Here is a 25,553-nt window from a genome sequence, read left to right as displayed (position 1 = left end):
TGTACTGTTTTGTTAGTGTGGACTGAAATGTGTGTGATACAAGATGTTAACTGCTAAATACTGTTAGTTCATAGTAACAATTGATGCCCTATATGCCCTGATAAAAACTCTGGGGTTATTTGTAGAGTTTCTTAAACAAGTATGTTTTTGAAAGCATTTCTTCCTTAAAGCTACGCTTACATTTGGGAGACTTTGGAAAGGAGGCCAGTGCAAAACAAAATGAATTTGGTTTGAATTCCACGTTATGTTATTATCTTTGGAGCTGACCTCGTCTTGACACCTTCAGAGAAGCTGGTACTGCCGGATTCCGCTAAACAAGGTGACTTTGATAAAGCCCATGCCTCCCTTCAAGCCCTAGAAATTGGCCTAGGGAAGGAAATCATCAAGAAATATGAGGACAGAGCGCCCAGCTCGTAAATCCAACGGGCATTTCGTCACTAGTGTGAAGTCCATACTGGTAACTACTATCCTCAAATTCTGAAAACAATAGGACTCGTTCATTTTAGGGGTTAAACTTCTCATTTCGGAGTATATGAGGTGATGCCAGTTTAAAGTTACTTAAGTTTTGTTCTCACTGTGTCAACTTTGAATTGCTCAAGTAATCTGTAAATTAGCAATCTGCACAGTTCAGATTGCTGTAGTAGTCTGTAAATCAGTAGACATCAGTTACATCAGCACAGCAAAAGCACAGTAATAATGTGGAACAATGCTTTAAGGTAATCTTGGTAATTATCTTCCAGGACAGGCCCTTCTCCTGCTCTTATATTTTTTGACTTGGATTTTATGATTGTTCTCTCCAGCAAAGAGTATAATAACTGAAGAAGAAATAAAAGGTAGGAAAGACGCAATATAATAGGAAACATACCCAGAACCATTAGGATTCACAGACACTTCCCCTAATTAGCATTGTCATTGCACAGTAATGTGAAATCAAAATTGCTAAAGTCTTTCTTTAATCTTTTCTTACAGTAGCTAAAAAGTGCCTTGCCTTCATTTCTTATGCTATCTTTATCTAAGACTATCTTTTTATTACTAAATTTTATTATGAAAATTTCAAATATGCAGAGAAGTTGAAAGGTTATAATAAACACACACATTCTCTACCTCCATGTATTAAATGTTTTATATTTGCTTTTTCTATCATCTATCTATCTATCATCTATCATCTATCTATCTATCTATCATCCCTCTATCTACTCCCTGACCTATGTATGCCATATGTATTATATAATATAAAAGTAATTGGAAAAGATCATAACATTTCACTCTGAAATCCTTGACCATGACTTTACTAAGAATAAGGACATTCTGCTATATAATCACACTATCATCGTTAGAAAATTAAACAATTACTTCACAATGTTGTTGAATATCCAGTCTTGGTTCAAATCTCTCTCATTGTTCCAAGAATGTCTTTTGTAGATACTTTATTTGGTCCAAGATCCCATTGAGATTCAGAAATTGGTGATGATGACTCATTCAGTCTAGAGGTAGCCATTCTCTCTCTCTCCCTCTTTTTCTGTCTAACTTTATCTTTTGGAAGGATCTAAGCCAGTTTTCTTAGAACATCTTACATTCTGTATTTGTCTGGTTATTTCATCATTAATCATTTTAAGTCCCTCCTGAATCCTGTTGGGTATAATAGTTCATTAGATTCAGGCTAAATTTGGAGAGAAAAAAATATTTCATAGGTGATGGTGTGCATTTCACTTTTGTACTATCGCAGAGGAAGGCTCCCACTGTTGAGTTGTCTACTTTAAGTGATGGTTGTTTTGATCACTGAAGGTTGTAATTGTCATGTCTCTTCATGATAAAAGTATATTTTTCAATAGGAACTTTTTACCTGTTGCCAAACTATCTTTTATCTACTGGTTTTCGCATCCACTGATGCTCTGTACCTGTATCAGTCATTACATTGGAGGTTCCAAATTGGTGATTTTTAAGATATATTATTTCTACTTCTATTTACACTAGATTGTTCTGTAAAAAAAGCTTCCCTTTTTTCTTCTTTTTTAATTTTTAAAGTGTCATTATACTATAAATTCTTAGATTTTAACTTATTCATATGTTAAATTAGGTTCAATATTCCTTTTTATTTAAAAATTTTAAAAGTTTTTATTTAAATTCCAGTTAGTTACCCTACAGTGTAATATTAGTTTCAGGTGTACAGTTCGTGATTCAATACTCAACATCCGGTACTCATCGCAAGTGTACTCCTTAATCTCCATCACCTATTTTACCCATCTCCCAACCCCCTCCCCCTGGTAACCATCAGTTGTTCTCAGTATTCTATTTGTTTAATGTTTGTTTATTTTTGAGAGAGAGAGAGAGCGCAGGTGAGGCGCAGAGAGAGAGAGGGGGGCAGAGGATTCGAAGTGGGCTCTGTGCTGAGAGCAGAGAGCCTGATGTGGGGCTCGAACTCACCAATCGTGAGATGATGACCTGAGCCGAAATCAAGAGTCAGATGCTTAACTGACTGAGCCACCCAGGCACCCCTCAATATTCTTTTTGAGGCAATGCACATATTACCCCAAATTTGGTCAGTGGTAACCACTTCAGGATAGCTCCTGAGCCCTTCCATAGATGACCCTCGTAGCCTTTGAGTATTTCTTCATTTTTTGATACAAAATATCCTAGCTTTACTTCTTACTTTTCCTGCCCAGAACTGGAATCGGTCATCTGTCCAAAGAATCCAAAATTTCCTTTTGGCGAGGGGGAATGCTGTGATGGCCATGGAAATGCACCACTCCAATCTCCTGCCATGGGAAACGTAACTGGCTGACAGCACGAGTTACTCCTCATCTGGATCCATGACTAAAATGGAGGCCATGCTTCTTATGGCTTCTTCCATCAAAGGACTGAGCATGGCAAGGCTACGAAGACAGGCTCAATCTGGCAAGATACAAGACTCTGCTGACGGCTGAACTTTGCATGAGGACTCTCAGCTGGCCTGGCTGATCTTTTCTGTGCCGCAGTCCATGCAGCAGTTCAAGACTCTTCCCATCTGATCCTTTTCCTCCCCTCCTTCTCTTCCTCCTGCGTAGGTCAGGCCTGCATCCTGGCTTGATGCCTCCTTGAAGCCTCTTGCACACTGAAATCAACTCTGGTGTCTGCTTCTCAGTGGATCGGACCTAATGCCAATGTTACTTAGAAACAAAAATCTGGATGCTAGGGTTGCTCGTGGCTACTGGTGAGTCGTTGCTTCTAGGCTTTTTCTGTGAATAGAGCCAGGAAACCTATGCTTTAAAAAAATGAATTTTCACCACAATTTAACAATACAGTTCAATTTTTATGTTTCTTTGAATGTCTTTTCTCTTACACTGAAAGTCAGAATTCCCAACAACATTATGGTATTGACTTATTTGCTTCATCCTGTGATACAACTGGAATATTTTCCAAAGTGCAGTACCAATAGCACTGCCGTCACTAAGACATAGCGTCGAGTTATTTTATCCTCAGAATACATCCCACTATGGATCTATGGAGTACTACGTTCAAGTTCCTTGTAATCATTTACTTCGTATGCTAACATGCACAATGTTGTACACAACAAGCTTCATTTCTTTCAGTGTGCTCAATGTTAGAGCTTGTTTTTTTTCTCTTTGATTTAATTTTAATATTTCAATATGTAAATCATTTAGAACTTTAAGAGTCAAATTTATATTAAAAAGTATAAAGAAGGTTTTTCTTCACCTTCTATTTCCTTCATCAGGTTCCTATCCACATCCTATGGTTGACAATTGTCATTAATTTCTATCTATCTTTCCTGTGTTTCTTTGTAGCAAAACCAAGCAAACTTTATATATATATATATATATATATATATATATATGTAAAATTTATACATATATACATATTTCAGTGTCACACAAAAGGAAACATACTAAATACAATTAATAATTTATCTTTGAAAACATCCCATTTTCTTTCCTAGACACTGTCCTTTCTCACTCATCAAACTGGAGTTCAGGTAGATTCTTAGAAATTCTTACTAAGCCAAAGGATATATGTGTATATAATTTTATTAACTATCAGCAGGTTGTCTTCCATCGGGTTTGCATCATGTTGTACTTCTCTAAGAATGTACTTGAGTGTTTGTAACTTTAAAGCTTTACCACAGAGCACATTACCAAGTTTCTCAATATTTTTTAACCTAGTAGAAAAGAAATGATATCATAGTATGATTTTAGTTTATGTCTTTCCAATTATGAGAGAGACTGATAATTTTTTTCTTTATGGCTAGGACTTTTTACTTTTATTTTTGTGAACTGTGTTCATATCTTTTGTCCATTTTAATTAGTTAATCAATTAGTTAAGTGTTTATTTATTTCTTTTGAGAGAGATACAGAAAAGAAGAGAAAGAGCCAGCACCCATGCAGGGGGCGGGGCAGAGCCCGGGAGAGAGAGAATCCCCAATGGGCTCTGTGCCATCTGCATAAAGCCCCTTGTGGGGCTCGATCTCATGAAATGGGAGATCACGGACTGAGCTGAGGTTAACAGTCAGATGCTTAACTGACAGCCACCTGGGTGTCCCTCCTTTGTCAATGTTAATTGTAATTTCATCTTTTCTATTTTTAAGAGTTATTTTTATCTCAGCGAGGTTAACTTTTCTTTCCCTAATGAAAACTGAAAATGTATTCTCTTGTAATTTGAATTTTGACGTTCTATAATGAGGTCAAATTTATCAGTCTTTCATGTTTTCTCATTTTGGGGTATATGTATGATTTATTTATTTATGTTTGTACATTTAGAGCTCTAATCTAAGGACTTTATTCTCATGAGACTGTGAGATACAGGTATAATTTGTCTTTGTCCAAATGTCTGTATGATTGATCCAATATCATTTATTAAGAAATCCATCCTTGGGGCACCTGGGTGGCTCAGTCGGTTAAGCGTCCGACTTCAGCTCAGGTCATGATCTCATGGTTCATAGGTTCCAGCCCTGCATTGGGAGCCTGCTTCAGATTCTGTGTCTCTCTATCTCTTTCTCTTCCCCTCCCTCTTTCTCTCTCTCGAAAATAAATAAACATTAAAAACTTTTAAATTTTTTTTTAAATCTTTTTTTTCAACGTTTATTTATTTTTGGGACAGAGAGAGACAGAGCATGAACGGGGGAGGGGCAGAGAGAGAGGGAGACACAGAATTGGAAACAGGCTCCAGGCTCTGAGCCATCAGCCCAGAGCCTGACGCGGGGCTCGAACTCCCGGACCGCGAGATCGTGACCTGGCTGAAGTCGGACGCTTAACCGACTGCGCCACCCAGGCGCCCCAACATTAAAAACTTTTAAAAGAACAACGTTGTCATCATTGTGGACTTTGTCTATATGTTAATTGCAATAGGGATTATAACTTTGCACTTTGTTGTTGTGGTTCATTCATTCTTTTGATCCATGTGAAGCACTCTCCAGCTATTATTGTTCATTGTCTAGTAAAATTTCCACTCCAGAGAAGTGAGGAAGAATATATTCTCGATTGAAAGAACAATGAATTGGGCACCTAGGTGGCTGAGTCAGTTAAGCATCTGACTTCAGCTCAGGTCATTATCTCACGGATTGTGGGTTTGAGCCCTGCATCCGGCTCTGTGCTGACAGAGCCTCTGAGCCTGGAAACTGCTTCAGATTCTGTGTCCCCATTTCTCTCTGCCTCTCCTCTGCTTGCACTCTGTCACTCTCTCTTAAAAATAAACAAACATTAAAAAAAATTAAAAAAAAAGAAATCCATCCTTTTCTCCTTTTTCATCCTTTTTCTCATATCCTTGATATGAGATATCACTTTTATATATACTAAATGTAGGCAGTATGCAGAATAATCGTCTCCCAAATGAAGATCTCCATGTCTTAATCCCAAAACCCTGTAAATATGTTACTTTATATGGGAAAGGAAATTTGCAGGCATTATTAAGGTTAAAGACATTGAAATGGGTGGATTATCATAAATTATCCAGGTGAGGACAATTGAATCATATAAATCCTTAAGAGAAGAAAATCTCTTGGCCGTTATCAGAGAAAGAGGTGTGTTGATGGAATGAAAATCGGACAGATGCCTTGTTGCTGGCTTTTAAAGCCTTTCATCTTTAAGATGAAGGAAGAGGTCCTTGAGCAGGGAATTGAGGCAGCCTTGAGAAGCTAGAAAGGACAAGGATGTGAATTCTCCCGTAAAGCCGCCAGAAAGGCTTCAACCCTGCCTTACACTTGGATTTATCCAGTGAGACCTGTGTTGGGCTTCTGAGCTAAAGAGTGGTAAGATGATTCATTTGTGTGGGTTTCAGTCACTAAACTTGTGGTATTTTGTTACAGCAGCAATAGGAAATGGTACACTGTCCGCTGTGTACTTGGGCTATGAAATGTTGGTTTTGTTCCACTGATGGCTGTCTCTTCATGTTTGCTACTATTTTAGTGTAGGACTTAGTGGCATGTTGTAATATGTGACTTCATTCTCTGACCTTGAGAGAACATTTCAATTAAAATAGAATTTATCATGCATACTAAACTCTATAGGAGCTTGACTTCTTACTCTTCTCTTATAATGTTATGACCAGTTGAATTGTTTTGAATGTTAATAATGTGTACCTACAAAGTACTACATCTAAGAGAACAATGCTTAAGCATCGAATAGGGAGCTTATATCTTTGAGATATCTTATGGGAAAGTATAAGTATTAAGGAAAGTTTGACTGAGAAAAGATACATGCCCAGAATTAATAAATAATATAAATTTAAAATCACTGAGCCCCTATATGCCAGGTCCTGTGCTAAAGAAAAAAAAACCCAATATATTCCTCATAATTTGAGCTTCCAAGAAGTTTAGAGTCCAATGGAGAGACAGGCAATTTCAATATTGGGTGATTAGTGCTATGGAAGTCTAGGGAAAGGTCCCAGAGAAGGTGATGCTGGTGAACGAGTAAGCATTGCCAGACCAAAGTGAAAATGGAAGGTGTTGGGGACAAGGAAAAGTGAAACGGTCTGTGTTGTGATTGAGAGGAAGCCAGGAGTCCGTGGGGAGAAGACAAAGGTTTGCCATGTTGGATCTGGACTTTAAACTCAAAGCACAGGGCAGAGAGAATGAGGGACCCACCAAGAACCTGACAGGATGAGAAGAAAACCAGGAGCCCAACATGTCTCTGAAGTTAAGGGAGGGATAGCAGGTAAGAGTGTCAAACATTTCATAAGGGTGAAGATAAACACTATCAAGTGTCCATGGGTAGGTATATCAACACCGAGAACACTGATCACCTCGGTGAGTGATATGATAAATTGATGCAAAGGGAAGTTGGTTTGCAGGAGGCTGAGGAGTAAATTAGAAGTGAGTCAGTTGATGTAAAAGAAAGAAAGACAGTAGCCAGAATGGAAAGTACAGGCAGGAGAGGCTTGTTTGTTTGTTTTGCTTAGTTTGTTTTCTAATTTAGAGAGATTGAGGACGTTTTCATGCTAGCTGCATGGAGGCAGTAGAAAGGAAGACACTGGGGACAAGGAGAGCAGGTGTTAAGGGAGTACAAAACCAAGCATGGATGGAAGGATGGAAGCATCTTTGGGTGGAAGCGTCTGTGATACTTAAATAGAATGAGAGTGGGAACCCTTTCCTACAGAGGGAAGCAGGGAAGGGTGAGTAGGAATGCTGGGCAGTACATAGGTGGCATGACAAGAACCTGAAGACTTACTCCGCTAATGGACCCCATTTTCTTTGCAAGGTAGGAGTGGAGGCCATTTGCTGAGGTTAGGGTCTGGCAAATAATAGGTGTTCAATAAATATTTCATAATTTAATAAATAAGTAAAAAAAAAAACTAAATATGGAGGAGAGGGAGATGGTTGGGTAATAAGTTCCAGCAAAGTTAAACAGGGCTGTAAGGGCAATTAAGAAGAACTTCCTGGGGACAGGAGAGGATGGTAATGAAAGGCCCTGTTAGGACAGAGCCCCATGAGTCAGTAGACACACTCATCTCAGTCCCAGCAGCCTCAGGACTGGTAGAGGGGGTTTCACAAGCATCTGTGCATGGGAGTAGGGCAAGATAGTTGAGGAAAATGGCAGGCCAGTGGGGGAAAAATGCTCTGGGATCCAAGCTTAAATGAAGGAAGTAAACACAGGTATGGACTTTAGGTGGGGAAACAGTAGAATCAGAGGTGTTGATGAGGTAGAGGAATTGATGTGGTTTGAACAATAGAATGAGATAGTCGTAATTACAGTATATTGTAATTGCTCTGAATTTGAGAATAATATAGAAGAGCCATTTGGGGGGATGACATTAACTAGTTTGAAACCATGATCAGGGTACTTTGAGTGGACTGGAGGACAGAGGTAAAGATCCTTGGACATCAAAGGACTGGGTTTCTGGGGGATCATATGTGCTATCAGTGATGGTAGTTGTTGGCCAGGCTGATGACGGGAGTTAGGTAGACAGACAGACAACACAGCAGGTACTGAAGTCTTCAGGGAGGGGTTGTACATGGAGGGTATAAGGTGGCGGTGGTGGTGGTGAGACTGATCAGCTGATAGGAATCGTTAGGCAAATTACAAACATTGCTAGTTTATCTGTAATCTAAAATCAAGAGGCTAAAAATTCAAATCTTGGTACATATCTAAAAATAAATAATCTTGTATAACTAGGATCTAATTAGAAAACATTTCCAGGAATTTAAGGCCTTGCCATAAATTTGTTCTCTAGTGGCTGTTGCTCATTGGTCTGAAAAATTAGAATCAGGAAAAAATAACCTGAAAGTCAAGTGAAATGTTTGTTTTCTGCAAAAAGCCAGGGTAAACTAGCTTTGGGTACAAGATGAAGTTTTCACACTTTACACGTGAATATAAGCAAAGTGTAACAAGGACACCTTTACTCCCATCGCTAATGGCGAGAGCTTCTTTCCAATGAAGCAACTCCACGGAGGCCACTGCTTTCTCTTTACCTGTTTCTGAGTCCACTCTGAAACATAGTTGGTATCATGTTCGAAAACTGAGCTCCTAGAACAAGAAAGTGCACACATCAGAAAAGAAGCGTCTAGAATTCACCTACCCTTGGTGGAGGTTTTGAGGGTTATGGACAAAATCATAAGAAGCATGCAATGAAGTTGGTTCTTTCTCCTAAGGTTTTAGAAAGTGTAAGAGAAAAGGAAATGAGAATACAGAAACACGGGTTAGGATTGGGAAAGGAGGATTTATAGGACCTAGAAATACTAAGTCCAAGAATAAAATAAAGATGTGTTTGCTATCGTGGAAATGAAATTAGATTCTGGAGTTCAAATATTAGATGTGATACCTCCCAAACGGGAGGTCTTGAAAAGATATGTAACTTCTCTGAGCCTCAGTTTCCTCAACCTGTGAAATAGGCACAACAACACTAAATGTACAGTGTTCTGGTAAAGGTGAAAGCGAGTGCCCTTGGTGAAGGGCCTAGCGCAGAGGAGTTTCCTTCCTTCTAGGGATGCTTTAAGGTCACTGAAAGGCTATTCTCTTTTCACTAATAGTTTGATGCTTGCTATTTTTAAACCGCTGTTGTGATTTTTGTTAAACTTAATTAATTTTCTGTTAGAAAAGACCATTGATAATTATGGCATCAGGGATAGCAACCTAAGTCGACTTATTTCCTATTTCTGGCTACTGTACATGCGGCCGCAGTGGCCCGAATCAGCCCCAGGAGAGCTGCCTTACAGATAAGCAGGTGGAGCTGAGCACCCACAGTGCTTTGCTTTCTCATTCTGCACTGCCCTGATTAGTCAGTGCGCATTCCTGCCCAATCTCGCTGGAGATTTGAATTACACATTGTTTGCTAAACCTGATGCTTGGCCAAAGAGGTACTTAGTGGCACTTACGAAAGAGCTAACGATCAAATCATGCAACCTTGCCAAAGCATCATTATCTTTCTGTTGAGTGATATTTTAAGCCTCACTGTGCTTCTGGTTCCTTTGAAGAGTGCTGTCTCCAGATAGGGCTGGTCTAGGATGACCGTGTTTGAAAACGATGAATAACGGCTGGAAAGCATGAAGCTGGTATTCGTTCACATTGCTGCCTTCCCACAAAAGGGAGAGGAGGCTGACCGACGCTGGGAATAAGTGCTAGTCATCGATAGCAAGCCTCTGCACATTGCGTATGCCAGGAAAACTCGACTTCAAATTCCATGTTGTAAAGTGTCACTGAATCACTTACACTTTCATACTCTTTTTCTCATTCTACATCTAATGTAGAAAAAAATTGCAGTTATGTATGTATAAAACCTCAGAGACAGAAAAAGAATTAGGTATTTGATGTCTTTTATATTTCTCCAGTTAGGCTTTTTTTTGTAAGCTTGTTTATACAGAGAGACAGAGAGAGCGAGTGGGGGTGGGGCAGAATGAGGGAGAGAGAGAGAGAGAGAGAATGTATCCCCAGCAAGCTTTACATTTTCAGAGCAAAGCTCCATGCGGGGCTTGAACTCACCAACCAAGAGATCATGACCTGAACCGAAAACCAAGAGTTGGGCGCCTAACTGACTGAGCCACTGGGCACCCCTAGTTAAACTTTTTAAAAAAATATTAAAATGCATATAAGAAAAATTCAACTTTAATAATGTCGATGAACTAAGCTATTCACTTATGTCAAAATAAATAACAATTAGAAATTATGGATGTAACAATTTTGCCCTGAATGTTAGACCGCTTTCTTATAGGAATTACTTACTTGTCATAAATGGGAAAAGCCTCTTCCTGGCTAACGTCTTAGAATCCTCTTTCCATTTTGAATGATATTTCACAGAGGTTTAATAAGTGTCTACCATGTTCCACACGTTTTGATAAGCATATAAAATACAAAAATGACTTGGAAATGGTCTCTGATTCCCAAGTTTATATTCTGATGGGAGAATGAAGGCATGCGAGAACAAATCAAAATTCAAGAGGAAATGTATTTGAGGTTCTATACATAGCATTAAAGAAAGACAGAAGAGAAAATTCTTAATTTCACCTGAGGGAAACAAGGAAGGCATCCTGAAGGTGAAATTTGAAGCAAAAATTTAAGAATATATGCAAGGTCATGAGTTGAATAAGCATGTGGTGGTAGGCAGTGCAGAGAGGACAATATTCCGAGCAGAGAGAGAAAAATTCAGAGTACACGTGGTTTTGGGAGTAGTTAAAAATGTAGTTTGAAAGTGGATTAGGGGCACCTGGGTGACTCAGTCGGTTGAGCATCCAACTCTTGATTTCGGCTGTAGTCACAATCCCAGAGTTGTGGGATCAAGCCCTGCATCAGGCTCTGTGCTGAGTGTGGAGCCTGCTTAAGATTCTCTCTCTCTCCCTCCCTTCCTCTCTCTTTCCCTCTCTCCCTTGTGCTCTCGCTCTCTAAAGTAAAAAAAAAAGTATTTAAAATGCTATTACAATAAATTTAAGTATGACTGAGAAATGGAAAATGAATATAAATATGAGATTAACCAATCATATTCTAACTTCTTAGTTCCTGAATGGCTGTCATTTTATGGTGGTTAGCAGAGGGCTTTTAGGAGAATGGACATAGAAGTTATCCTACTTAAAATCCTTATAAACTTTTTTGTGCTTTCATTTTTTTTCTTTATTTTTTTAGAAATTAATTAGGACATTTTTCAGGTGAAGAACTAATTTTCCACTGCGTTTCCTTAGAAACATATTTTAGCTTTGTCTTGATGATTAGCGAATAGAGAGGGTATGTTGTAGGTATATATGTGATATTGCTGGTGCACTACAATAATCACATCGATGCTAAATTAGCATTCATGTATTATTTACGAGTGGCTATGACATGCACCGTTATCCTTTTCAAGAAAGGTTAATGGAGTTAACCTTTCTTTATTATTTACTGTCTACCCTAAGATTTGCTAAGAATTTTATATGTAATGTCACATTCAAGTCTCATTATTTTCTGATTTTAAATTTATTATATTATCATGTGTAATAATAATAATTATTATTTTAAATCTTACTTTACTTTTACAACTGGGGAAATTAAAGTAGAGACAGATTGAATGCATGCCCAATATCACACACCTGGAATGTGCCAGAGCTGGGATTAGAACCCAGGTTTTTCTAACGCTAGAACGCATGGCCTTAACCATTATGCAGTGTGGACTTTTACCATCACTTCTAGATGCAAAGGTCACTGCAAGACTTGAACTGTTTCCTATCAAAATGTCATAACCAATGGGCAAAGCTGAAACTCCCTTCCAGGTTGTCTGACTGCTAATTTTGTGGAGAACCATAAAGGAACAAACCCATGATGAAAGTAATCACCAAAATCTTCAGTGGTATTTATTGTATCCTGAGTTCTTTCAAGTGATGGATCTAGTTACAGTAAATACTAATAAATACAACACTCTCTAGCTCCATCCATGTTGTTGCAAATGGAAAGATTTCATTCCTTTGTATGGCTAAGTAATATTCCATTGTATATATGTTACATCTTCTTTATCCATTTATCAGTTAATGGACACTTGAGCTGTTTCCATAATTTGGCTATTGTAGATAATGCTGTTATAAACATAAGACTGCATGTATCCCTTTGAATTAGTCTTTTTGTGTTCTTTGCGACCTAGTATTGCAATTGCTGGACTGTAGGCTAGTTCTATTTTTAACTTTCTGAGGAACCTCCATACTGTTTTCCAGAGTGGCTGCACCAGTTTGTATTCCCACCAACAGAGCAAGAAAGTTACCTTTTCTCCATAGTCTCACCAAAACTTGTTTCTTGTCTTGTTGATTTTAGTCATTCTGACGGGTGTGAGGTGATATTGTGGTTTGGTTTATATTTCCCTGATGATCAGTGATATTGAGAATCTTTTCATGTGTCTGTTGGCCATCTGGATGTCTTCTTGGGAAAAATAGAAGTGTTGAATCACTACATTGTAAACCTGAAACTAATATTATACTGTATGTTAACTAACTGGAAGTTAAAAACTAAAAACAAACAAACAAAAAAGATATGTGTATGAGTTAAGAGTCTGTTTCTTGGTTTCTTAACTAAAGACCAAACTGATGGTTATCATCAGAAGGGAAGTGGTCAGGGGGGAGGGACGGGTTAAATAGTGATGGGGATTAAGTAGTGCATTTGTGCTGAATACCAGGTATTGTATGGAAATGTTGAATCATTATATCGTACACCTGAAGTTAATATTACACTTATGTTAGCTAACTAGAATTTACAAAAACTTAAAAAACTACTAATAAACAGATTCTAGCATAACTTAATTAGATAATGACTCTATAAATGTGATAACATGCTAAAATTATTCATAATCTGTCTTTTGCTGCTTAGGATCTTCATCCTTAGTGATATCTCTCCTAATATTCAGTTACATTCTTATTTAGAAGATTTATAAGGTAAACACTCAAATAGCAAATGCTTTGTTAGGTATCAGACATAAGAATGATAATATTTAAAGACTGGGCAATTTACTAGCACTATATTCCTCAATGAGGATTTTGTAAATGTTTGAATAAGGCAGCAAGAAAGACATCTAAACTACTTTAGTCTTAGGAAAAATAACAAGGTACAGAGCATAGAAGAATAGTACATCATGTTTAGAAGCTTATAAATTAGGTATCACTGTTAGCTCACCATTGTGCAATAGAACTGCTTTACGTGGCTGTGTCGATCATGGGTGATTATACATGTCATTCAAGACCCCAGTCTGCTCTGTCTTACAAAGACCTTTAGGAATAAGACGTCATAAAAAATGCACTAACCATAGTGTAACCATAAATTATTGGTTTGAGCGTTGGCAAAACTTAGAGATATTTGGACACTCTTCTTGAAATGGGAGCACCTCCTCCTTACTTTCCCTCCATCCAGCACTTCCAGGGACCTTGCTCCACTCAGTTTCTTCTCTGAAACATTCACTGAATCACTTAAAGGAACTGTTGTAGCCCATGTCCTTCTACCAGAATGTAAGTTCCGTGGTGCCGAGGACATTGGCTTAGAACAGTGCCTTGCGGGTAGTTGTCAATGAATGGATGGAGGGATAGATGAAAGGCAAGTGAGTGAAATGAGGCATGGAGGTGAAGGAGATGGAACAAGTTCTCCTATCTGTGAAACCTTCAGCACAGCACGGTTTGTAGCTGACCGGCCACAGGTCTGTAACTCTCCCCTTACAACCTCGTCCTCACCACCAAATGGATATGTGAGGGTGAGAAAATGGCACTTGATGAGCCCTGGGTGTTATGTGGAAGGGATTCTTGGGCTCTACTCCTGAAACCAATACTACACTGCATGTTAACTAACTTGAATTTAAATTAAAAAAAAAATACATTAAGAAACAAAAAAAAAAAAAGAAAAAAAAAGAAAATGACACTTGATCTCTGCTTTCCCTGCCTGCCTTTATCTTTTCCCCAGCAACCTCTGTGATCAGTGGGGGCAAGGTGCTTTGAATTTCTCCTCTAATTTTTTTTTCTCCCACCAGATGGCACCATGCCTTCAATATTTAAAACTACAGATTAGGTTAGTGTTCTTTGTTCTTCTCTATGCCATGTGAATCTTCATACCTAATAAATGGGTTCCAGTTCCCAGATACAAAAACAGTAATGGCATGTGCTGAACGAACAACCCTAATACTATGCCTGTAAAATGAAAAAGAAGCTGAGTTATGTTCTATTTTATGAAATATTTGTAACAGCCAAACACAAAAGTGGTAAATACATTGGTTCACACAATATCAAAGAAACTTGATTTTACATGAAGATGAAAGTATGAAATGTTACCAACATCCTTACACTACAAAACTCAAGTGATAAAAGGGTGACAAATAAATCAGGGGCTGACATGGAATATATGTATATGTATAAACATGCTATACGTTTTACATAATATACACCAGCTAAATTTGCCAGAAAGTTGCTACAGTCAGGTTTGTTAAAAATGATTTCCATGACTTATACTATGAGGCAGCCAACTGTTGGAATGTTCTGTGGAAATTCTATATTCATGGAAGAGAAATCTGCCATTACTGCTCTTACATCATGAGAGAGGCACATAACGGATAGGCTTGTGCTATTCAGTTCCAAGTTCATACAGACGCACAGAAGAAATAGAGAAATGCACATGATTTCCCCCCAACCTACATGGAGTTGCAAATAGCTTGGGTAATGTACTTTACAAATCTTTTATTTACTTGAAAAAGTGTCTTCAAAGTGGTTGTAATAATTCCTAGTTTTCACTAAAATTGTAATGCACGATCAGCATTGGTAAATTCTTGAAAAGGATTTAAAAATGTTTGACTTTAGAGGGTGCCTGGGTGGCTTAGCTGGTTAAGCATCTGGCTCTTGATTTTGGCTCAGGTCATGATCTCATGATTCGTGGGATCAAGTCCTGTGTCAGGCCCTGAGCTGACCGCAGCAGAGCCTGCCTGGGATCGTCTCTCTACCTCTCTCTCTCTGCTCCCCACCCCGCCCCCATGCTGTCTCAAAAATAAGTAAGCATTTCAAAAAAATTTCTGGCTTATAATCCTCTCATTCAAGTATAAAACCAATGCTTCTTGAAACCTTTAGGTTATGTTTCATTTTACTGTTACTCTCAGATCTAAGATTTTGTAGGAGGCATGTCTATGGTTCTTTGTAGCTCTGTCAGTTTCTCTCCGTGTATGTTTGGTTCATAAGAATACGAATTCTTTTAACATATTTCTATTAAATATTTGTACTGCCCTGAGAAAAATATGTTATTGTTTTCTCTTTCAGAATAGTAAGAGTTTTAGATTAACCTGTTGTAAATACTCTGTAGATCAGATGTTCGAGAGTTAATAAATATTTCATTTCTCTGTATATTTAAACTCAACTTATATCTTCAACTTAAAATGAGAGAGGCCCAAAGAAACTTAATAATGAGGAGAACTAGACCACCAATACTGTGACAATGTGATCCATAAACTAATGCCAATTTTAAGCTAATGCCTAAAAATTTTAATTTCTTTTGTAGTCAGACAATAATGGCGATGGTATTTAACCTTCCTGACTTCTCTTTTCTTCAACAGCATTTATTGTCTAAACCACACATGTAGCCCCTTGATTATTCCCAATGATAATCTTATTTTATTGGAGTATTTTACCCATGAAATTGTATTATATGTGGATTTACTTACACATAACTTTAATTTTTTTCCCTTGACATACAGTTGACATATAACATTGTGTAAGTTAAGGTGTGCAATGTGATGATTTGTTATATATACATAGTGCAAATGATTACCATAACACGGGTACTTAACACCTCCATTCTCTCATATAATTACCATATTTATTTTGTGGTGGTAGCATTTAGAATCTATTCTCTTAGCAACTTTTGAGTATATAATACAATATTGCTAACTCTACTCACCATGCTGCACATTAGATCCTCAGGACTTACTCATCTTATCTCTGGAAGTTTGTACCTTTTCACCAAATCTCCCCTTTACATCATCCGCCCCCAGCCCCTGGCAACCACCCTTCAAGTCTTTGTTTCTATGAGTTCAGCTTTTTTAAGATTCCACATGTAAGTAATGTCATACAGTATTTGTCTTTCTCTGTCTGATTTATTTCATTTAGCACAATGCCCTCAAGATCCTTCCATGTTATTGCAAATGACAGGATTTTCTTCTTTTTTATTTTTAAATATCTATCTATCTATCTATCTTCTATCATCATCATCTATTATATATCTATCCATTCATCTGTAGATGGACACTTAGGTTGTTTCCATATCATGACTGTTATTAATAATGCTGCAATGCACATGTGAGTGAAGATATCTGTTTGAGATCCTGTTGCCACTTTTTTTTGACATATACCCAGAAGTAGGATTGCTAGATCATATGGCAGCTCTATTTTTGATGTTTTTTGAGGAAACTCTATATATTGTTTTCCATGTGGCTGCACCAATTTACATTCCCACCAATAGCATACAAGGATTCCTTTTACTTTACAGCCTCTCCAGCACTTGTTATCTCTTGCATTTTTTATAGGAATCTTTCCAACAGGTATGAGGTGATATCTCATTATAGTTTTGATTTGCATTTCCCAGATTATTAGTGATGTTGAGCATTTTTTCATGTACCTGTTGTCACCTTGAATGTCTTCTTTGGAAAAATGTCTCTTCAAGTCCTTTGCCCATTTTAAATAAGATTGTTTATTTTCTTTGCTATTTAGTTGTATGAGTTTCTCATGTATTTTGGATAGTAACCCCTTCTTAGATGAGCTGCAAATATTTTCTCCCCTTGCATGGGTTTCCTTTCATTTTCTTGTTGTTTCTTTTGCTTTTGTTGCTTGTGATTCTGGTGTTATTAAAAAAATTATTTCCAAGACCAGTATCAAGGAGTTTTTCCCTTATGTTTTCTTTTAGGAGTTTTATGACTTTCAGTCTGATTTAGTGGTCATCACACAATTAGTTTGGTGAACTCATTTGAATTGTATAAAAGAACATAATACAACACAAGAATTAGAATGGGGGCGCTTTTCAGTTTATTATAGTGACTTAACCCTTTGGATAATCATTCAGGGAAAATAATTAATAGGGATTCCAAAGGTTTAGAGGTGATTATGTCTAATTGGTCCCCAAAAGATACATATAGATATGACAAAACAGTACCAAAAGTTGCCACTGACACTTCTCTGGTATTATATAGTTCATTGATCTCCCTTGAGCAGAAAAGCCATATTCCTCGTTGACCATATACACACAAAACACCCGGAGGAATGTTGGTTTCTAGGAGAGAAACTCCTAGAAATCTTCATCCCCATGCAACCTCAACCTCTCTCTCTTCCTGCCTGCTTTATTTCACTGGGAAGATAAAAGAATGCTCGTTTAGATTCTAGAACATAGGTGGACTGAGATGTATCTCTTAGGAGCCAAAACACCAATACTGACTTAATACATACACCCATTCATTCGTTTGTTTGTTTTTTCGGTGCTCTTGAGTGTGCTTTTGTAAGTCACATGGGTAAAATATGAGGCTATGGCTTAAGCTTTGAGTTGTGAATAGACAAAGAAGGTAGTTTGTCCAACTTTGGCTTGATTGTTTCTTGGCTGGGACTGCACAAGGACTGTCCAACATTAGCACTTCAGCTACTCAACCTTTGACACGTGTAAGTGCGATAATCCAGTGTGATTGACTGTTCAAACAAATTGTTATATGCTTACGCAGCAATTTAGAATCGTTTTATTTGTGGCAATTTTCATGGTATTCAGTGGTTAACATATGCTCACTCACAATACTAGAAGTGCAGCTAAGAGAATGAATATTTATGGAAGACTAGAGAACAAGATCATCAATTCTTCCACAATAAGCTTCTTAATTTTTTTTTTAATAGTAAAAATTTGTTTTCAAACAAACTCTTACGTAGGATTCCAAGAATTAAAAGTGAGTCGCTCCTTACCTGGAACCTGAGAACTTCCAACTTCATTGCTATAATGATTCTAAAATTTCACGTTGGATTGCCCAGAATAACAGACTGTTGCAGAGGTGGACAAAATTGCTTTGGCTTCCTGTTGAACAGCTTTAATTGAATTACACATTGCCAAGATTATATTGGCTTACATTGAGAGCTAAGAAACAGACTCGTATTTACTGTTTTAATGTTGTTGAAATTGCTATGTATTATATTACATGGCTTGTTATAAGGACCTGAGATGTAAGTTTCTTTGAAGTCTTACTATAGGGAAGAATTTGATTATATCTGATGGATTCTGTGAATAATAGAGCTGATTACGTCTCTGGAAAGCATAGAGATAGATTTCTATTTCTTCTGCAAAACATAACTAGGATTTGCTGGTTTGTAGTAATCAGACTTCTTGCCTATAAAATGTCTTTCATGTTTTTTTTTTCTCTCTCTTTGTAGGTTTTTCAAGTATTTGGTGAGCTACTTTAAAATACGTCACTTTTTTATGTGTTACATTAGGTTTCTGATGTTTTCAGCCACGGTACTCTGGACCATACACTATGAGTGTGTGTTTATGCTCACACACACACATAAACTGTGCACACTTATTAAATATATCCATGTATATTGTATACATGGAACATACATTTATACCTATATTTATATATAGAGAAAAATATAAAATAGTAATTATTGTGATCTCTGGTAGTGATGGAATAGTGATCTTGACATACTTTTTTTTGTATTTTTTAAATTGTTGGGGTGCCTACGTGGCTCAGTTGGTTAAACAACAAACTCTGGGTTTTGGCTCAGGTCATGATCTCACGGTTCCTGGGTTCAAGCCCTGCACTGGGGTTCCACGCTGTTAGGGCAAAGCCTGCTTGAGATTCTCTCTTCCCCTTTCTTTCTGCCCCTCCCCTCCTCACATCTCTCTGTCTCTCTCTTTCTCTTTCTCTCTCAAAATAAATAAATAAACTTTAAATTTTCTTCCATGACTTTAAAATTTCTTCTATGACTTCCAAACTTTCAATTTTATTTTTAATCATAAAAAGTGCTAATAATAGGACTTTAACATATTCCTATGTGATTTGAAAATAAATATAATGGAAATTTATCATGTATACTATAAGGAAAGACTGAATTTAGTATTATGCTAAGCACCAAACCAATTTCCCAGCATCATTTTGGAAAAAAAAATCTATACTTTTCCTATTAACATAAAATGCCAACTTTATGATATTCTAACTCATTTGTCAGAAGCTGGCAGTTGCCTACCCCAATATCCAAGGGAAAAGATTTCTAATTTTCTGGTAGGCAGACTATCACATAAATGAAACTCTGTCGTCTGTAGTCCTCCTTCCTCCTTGTAGCAGGGTGTGACCATATGACTACATTCTGGCTAATGAGGGGTAAGCAAGATTATCGTATGTGCCATTTGCAAAGGCTGATTAGAGGGAACTCACTGAAGAGGAACCAACTTTTTGCTTTCTTGCCTTTTCTCTCCTTCTGATCTGCAGTGTGTAAATGATGGGTGGTGTTCCAGCAAATGTCTTGGACTAACACGTTCTCTGGAGGATAGAAACCACACAGTGGCCACACAGATAGAAGCCATACTCGGAATGGAAGCTGCAGAGTGAGAGAATCTGGTGGAAAGCCTCAGTTTTTGATGACACAATGGTGCTGCCTTGTCAGCTCTAAACTGTCTACCTTTGGATTTCTCTTATTGTAAAACATAATAGGTGTCAGTGACATTTCCACATAGGTGTGCAATTACACATAGGTGTCAGTGACTTTCAACCTCTGTTCTTTTGAGCTTTTCTCTTATTTCCAGTTTCAGAACTTATTCCAATTGGTTTGGGCTGGTTAAGCCTAATTATTAAAACAATTTAATGCATTTTAATAAGGATAGTGTAAGTCTCCCACAAGTTTCTTTATGTTATTTCAGAATAGTTTTGCAATTGTGCAAACTTCAGTAACATTTTGTAATCACAAAACATTAAAAAATTTTAATGATAATTTTATATTTATTTTTGCAATTATAATATACTTTTAAATGATTATTTACTTATTTTGAGAGAGAGAGAGAGAGAGAGAGAGAGAGAAAGCATGCATGTGCCTGTGCATGAGCTGGGGAGGGACAGAGAGAGAGGGAGAGACAGAATCCCAAGCAGAATCTGCTGCTGTCAGAGGAGAGCTCAACGTGGGGCTCGATCTCAGGAATCATGAGATCCTGCATGACCTGAGTCAAAATCAAGAGCTGGGCACTTAACCAACTGAGCCCCCCAGGTACCATGTAATTATATTTTTATTTTATTATAATTATGATTATTTTTATTTTAACTACATTACATTTTGAGTCATGTTAGGGAAAAATGTTATATTTATGCTATTGAATTTTCTTCTTTAGTGATAAAATATCTTCATTTTCTAGTCTTTTTTATATTCCAGTTACTTTTGTAGTTTACTCTGTGTAGATTCTGCACATTTATTGTAAGGCACTTAACAATTTTTGTTGTTATTATGAATACAGTATATTCACTTAGATATTTCAAATAGGCTGTTGCTGGTACATAAGATAATATCAAAGTTTGCATTAATGTGACAATTTGATATTTTTCTGAGTTCATTCATGAGTTTTGATTATATTTTAGTTGATTCTCTTGCATTTTCTTAGTAGAAAATAACATCATTTGAAGATTATGATAATTTTACCACTTTTTTCCCATAGTTAGTTGTCTGGATTGTGTTTGTCATGGTATTGCATTGATTAGCATGTCTAGATAATACTTGATAATGGTAATGGTGTGCTCCTTTTGTTCTCGACTTTAAAGGTAATTCCATTTTTCTAACGTTAAATAGCATGCTGGCTAAAGATACTAATCTCTCCCATATTGGGGACGAATTGCTCCGTCCTAGTTTATCATGTTTTCATTTGTACTGATTTAATGAGAGAAAAAAATTCTACAGCATAATAATTTTAGTTGTCTCCTCATGGAACTTCTCCCAGATAAATATTAATTATTTTGAATCTCTTTCTTTTATTTGCATTTTATTTCATCCAGTAAAGAGTTTTGAGTAGCTGTTCCTTTTTGCTTTTCTCTGCTTTAGATATAATATTCTCCAACTATTTGAGCATGATCAATTAACATAATAAACTTTCACCGAGTTAATTTTTCCCCAAAAGTTTCTTCAATGTTCCACTTCGATGCCTCTGTTCACAGTTGTAATTTGGTTAAAATGTTTGTGGTGACAATTATAATGGAGGGGCTGAATTAGTCAGTGTTGGTGGTTGGAGTGAATTTTCTCATGGTTCCCTCACAGATGGACAAGACTTGAAGGTAGAGAGAAGCTCCCTTAAAGAGGTATGGATCTGTCTTCTAAGTTTGACAATTTCTTTTCATTCCCTTTATCATTTTAATTTGACTTCAAGAGAGAATAAAACATCAATACAGATTAGGAATTTAGCCATGTTAAGCCAGAAGTCAAAACCTGAGAAATCCTTGGTCCAGAAGAAGAGCATTTAATGTTTTTTCTGGTTTATCATCATCATCACTATCACCATCATCATTATCATCATCACTATGATCGTTACTATTTTCTTACATTTACCAAGAAGTTCCATTCTCGCTTAGTATTAGAAATGAGGGATGCCTGGGTGGCTCAGTCAATTGACCATCTGACTCTTGATTTTGGCTCACGTCATGATCTCAGGATTGTGAGATCAAGCTACATACATGTCAGGCTCAGCACTTAATGTGGAGCCTGTTTAAGATAATCTCTCTCCTTTTCCCTCTGCCCCTTTCCCGTTCACATTCTCTTTTTCTTCCTCTGTCTCAAAAAATTTTTTTTTAATTTAAAAATGCGATTGTTGTTTTCTGAAATTGTGTGGGTCACAATTTCTTCTGCCCAGTCAATGACATACTACCCGGGAATGGTGAAGCTGGAGTTCCTATTCACTATTTCATATAGCAGCCATCCTGTGCCAAGGAGTGCCATCTGTATCAAGATTCAAGTCTCCTAAAAGTAACTCTATGTATTTCCCATAGGTGTAGTCTCTGGTACCTGGCAATTATTCCAGAGGAAGAAGATGGGACCCAGACACGCCACTGATTGTTAACCAATTGGCTGTCCCTTCCAGCCTAAACCATTCTGAATTGGATAATGATGGTCTGGTCATGCTTCTTCGGTGGGCTACTCCTTCCCATATGGACAGGTAAACTTTTTAAATTATTAATATTTTGGTCTAGCCCAGTTTGAACCATATAGCAGCAATAATTTCTTTTTTAGTAAATTTCATCTTTTTGTAGATTCAACTCTGACCAAAAAAAATGTCTTCCTTTTCTTGTTGTGATAGTTATGTCAAGAGAGGTCTAAAAGAGGAGGAAGTTAAAATGGGCATTTAAGTCACATCAGTTCATTCAGCAAATACATTTTGAATACTCACTTTGTTCTAGGCACTTCCACTGGCATTGAGATACAGTTGTGGGCAGGAGGATAACTGCCCTCACCTTAGAGAGAATCGGGCTCTTGAGGTCTTTCTTGGAAATTATCCTATCTATTTTAAATTTCAGCTTGTTTTGAATTATGTGTATTTACTATAGCTAACAGTTTCGAAACAAAGTGATTTATAGATGAGTAAAAATAAAATATTTACCATGTACACACATACAAAACACTGGTTCCATTTTCTGACCATTTCTCTGTACCTCTATTCTTTCACTGTGTAATATGACATATTTAAAAATCTCTGGGCCCTTGCAGAATACTTTCACTGTTTATTGGAAACTTTAATCACAAGATAACATCATTTTTGTATTGTGCTCTTCATTTTAAAAAGAAGTCAGGGTACCTGGGTGGCTCAGTTGGTAAAGTGTCCAACTGCGGGTTTTGGCTCAGGTCATGATCTCGCGGTTTCGTGAGTTCGAGCCCCATGTCAGGCTCTGGCTGCCAGCAGTCTCCCTCTCTCCCTCTCTCCCTCTCTCTCTGCCCCTCCCCCACTTGTGCTGTCTCTGTCTCTTTCAAATAAATAAACTAAAAAAAAGTGGTTGATATATATGGTAATCTCAGAATCTTCCACTCAACTTTTAAATACTGTATTGTCATGAGTTTCAGAAGCTTCTGTAGCAATAAAAGAGACATAGGTATGTTTTAAATATAACATTTATATTGGTATGCTGCTCTGAATAATTGGATAAATCCTTACTAAACTAATATCTGTGAAACATTTTAATCTTCATAACACATAAATTTATAGTATTAAAATATAAACCCTATGGTATGTTATTTTGAAGCTCTGCTACAAATCTCTTTCCATTTATTCAGTGTATGATTTTTGAGTAATAGATCCAGTCTTTCTTGCTGATTTCTGTTCTAACCACAGGCTTAACACACACAATTCTGCATGTCCTCATCATTATTATTTCTAATGTTGGTCCTCACTGCTGCCATGTCCTATCTGTGTAAACGCCCCCGGAAGTTATGCAATCCATCCTTCCCTATTCTCCTGGAAATTGTTTCTTTATCTCTTATTTAAAGTAGGAGCTTTATGTCTGAGTAACTGCCATAGTACAAGTGACAGCTTTGGGAACTCCGATTACAAGTCACTTAAAGAGAAACTCTGTTCTATTTAAATAAAAAAAGACATATAAATGGCCAACAAGTACATGAAAAGATGTTCAATATCAGTAATCATTGGGAAAATGCAAATCAAAACCACAATGAAATATCACTCCACAGCTGTTAGAATGGCTATTATCAGAAAGACAAGGCATAAATTTTGGAGAGCATGTGAAGGACAGAGAATTCTTATGCACTGTGATGAGAATGTAAAGTGGTATAACCACATTGGAAAAAATATGAGTGTTCTCCAAAAAATTAAAAATAGAACTACCATATGATCCAGCAATTCCACTTTTGGGTATATATCCAAAGAAAATAAAATCAGAATTTCAGAGAGATATCTGTACCTCCATGTTCTTTGTGGCATTATTCACAATAACTAAGACTCGGAAACAACCCGAGTGTCAACTGACAGGTGAATGTGTCAAGAAGTTGCAGTACATATATTTAATGGAATATTATTCAATCATTAAAAAGAAGGAATTCCTGTCATTTGCCATTGCATGGATGGCCCTTGGGGGCGTTATGCTAACTGACATACGTCAGATAAAGAAAGACAAAACCTGCACGCTCTCACTTTTATGTGGCATCTAAAAAAATGCCAAATTCGTAGAAACAGATAGTAGAATGGTGGCCGGGAGTAGGGGAAATGGGGGAGATATTGGTCAAAGGGCACAAACTTCCAGTTACAAAATTAATATGTTGTAGGGATCTAATAAACGACATGGTGACTATACTTAACAATACTCTATTATGTACTTGAAAATTACTAAGAGAGTAGATCTTAAATGTTTATCACCACACACAAAAAGGTAATTAGACAAGGTGACAGAGGTGTTAAGCAACCTTATTGGGATAATCATTTCAAATTATATGTGTGTATCAAATCATTATGCTGCACACCTTAAACTTACACCATGTTATATGCCAATTATATATCAATAAGGCTAGAAAAAAATCAATCATCCTCTTGACGTGGCTCCCAAACTTGGTTGGAAAATGATATCAATAAAGAAACAATTGCAATACAGCATTCAAATGCTACAGGAGATAGAGGTTTCTATAGACAGGTGGAGTAGAGCATCTGAGTTCACACAGTAGCTACTACTCAGTAATTTGGTTAGAAATTATCTCCTCGTTACTCTGTTATGAACCATTATGTTAATCGCCAGACTGGAGTTGGGGAATTGGCTTCAGTTCTGGAAAAGAGGCCGGTATGAAAAGCCTAGTGACTATTTCCAAACTAGGGCCTAGAATAAGATTTTAATTTCAAACGGGCCTCGTTTCCAGGAATTGTAACTGACTGCAGCAAGGTTAGGGACAAGATGTATAGAAAGGGATAATTCTCTAGAGATGAAGAGGGAGACAGCATAAGGTCATTCCTAGTGCCTTTGGGTTCTGAGTATAAGTCACATCATCCTTAAGAAGGAGAGATGGGCAATGCTGGAATCCAGAAGTCATGACTATCTCATGGATCTCAGAGCTTGAAGGGCACTTTAACTTTACTCCCCAGGAAATGATAACAATGTGGCTCCTGCTTATTTTCTAGTTAGCTCAGGATTGAGTCAGGAACCGAAGCATGACTGTTAAGGCACATGCATGTAGA

General features: G+C 37.2%; 1 long non-coding RNA gene across 5 annotated transcripts in view; it reads left to right on the top strand.

Moving 5' to 3' along the window:
* Positions 1–697: 697 nt before the first annotated feature.
* LOC125170465 (uncharacterized) overlaps positions 698–25,553 on the top strand; it is a 160,063-nt gene continuing 135,207 nt past the window's right edge. For all 5 annotated transcript variants that reach the window (XR_007154051.1, XR_007154050.1, XR_007154039.1 and 2 more), the window contains exons 1-3: positions 698–833; positions 2,664–3,190; positions 22,375–22,541. This is a non-coding gene — a long non-coding RNA (uncharacterized LOC125170465). The remainder of the gene's footprint in view (positions 834–2,663; positions 3,191–22,374; positions 22,542–25,553) is intronic.

This window comes from Prionailurus viverrinus, chromosome A1 (genome assembly GCF_022837055.1).
Source record: "Prionailurus viverrinus isolate Anna chromosome A1, UM_Priviv_1.0, whole genome shotgun sequence".
NCBI classification, from domain to species: domain Eukaryota; kingdom Metazoa; phylum Chordata; class Mammalia; order Carnivora; family Felidae; genus Prionailurus; species Prionailurus viverrinus.
The sequence above is the reverse complement of the archived record's forward strand: the minus strand, read 5'-3'. Positions and strand labels throughout refer to the sequence as shown.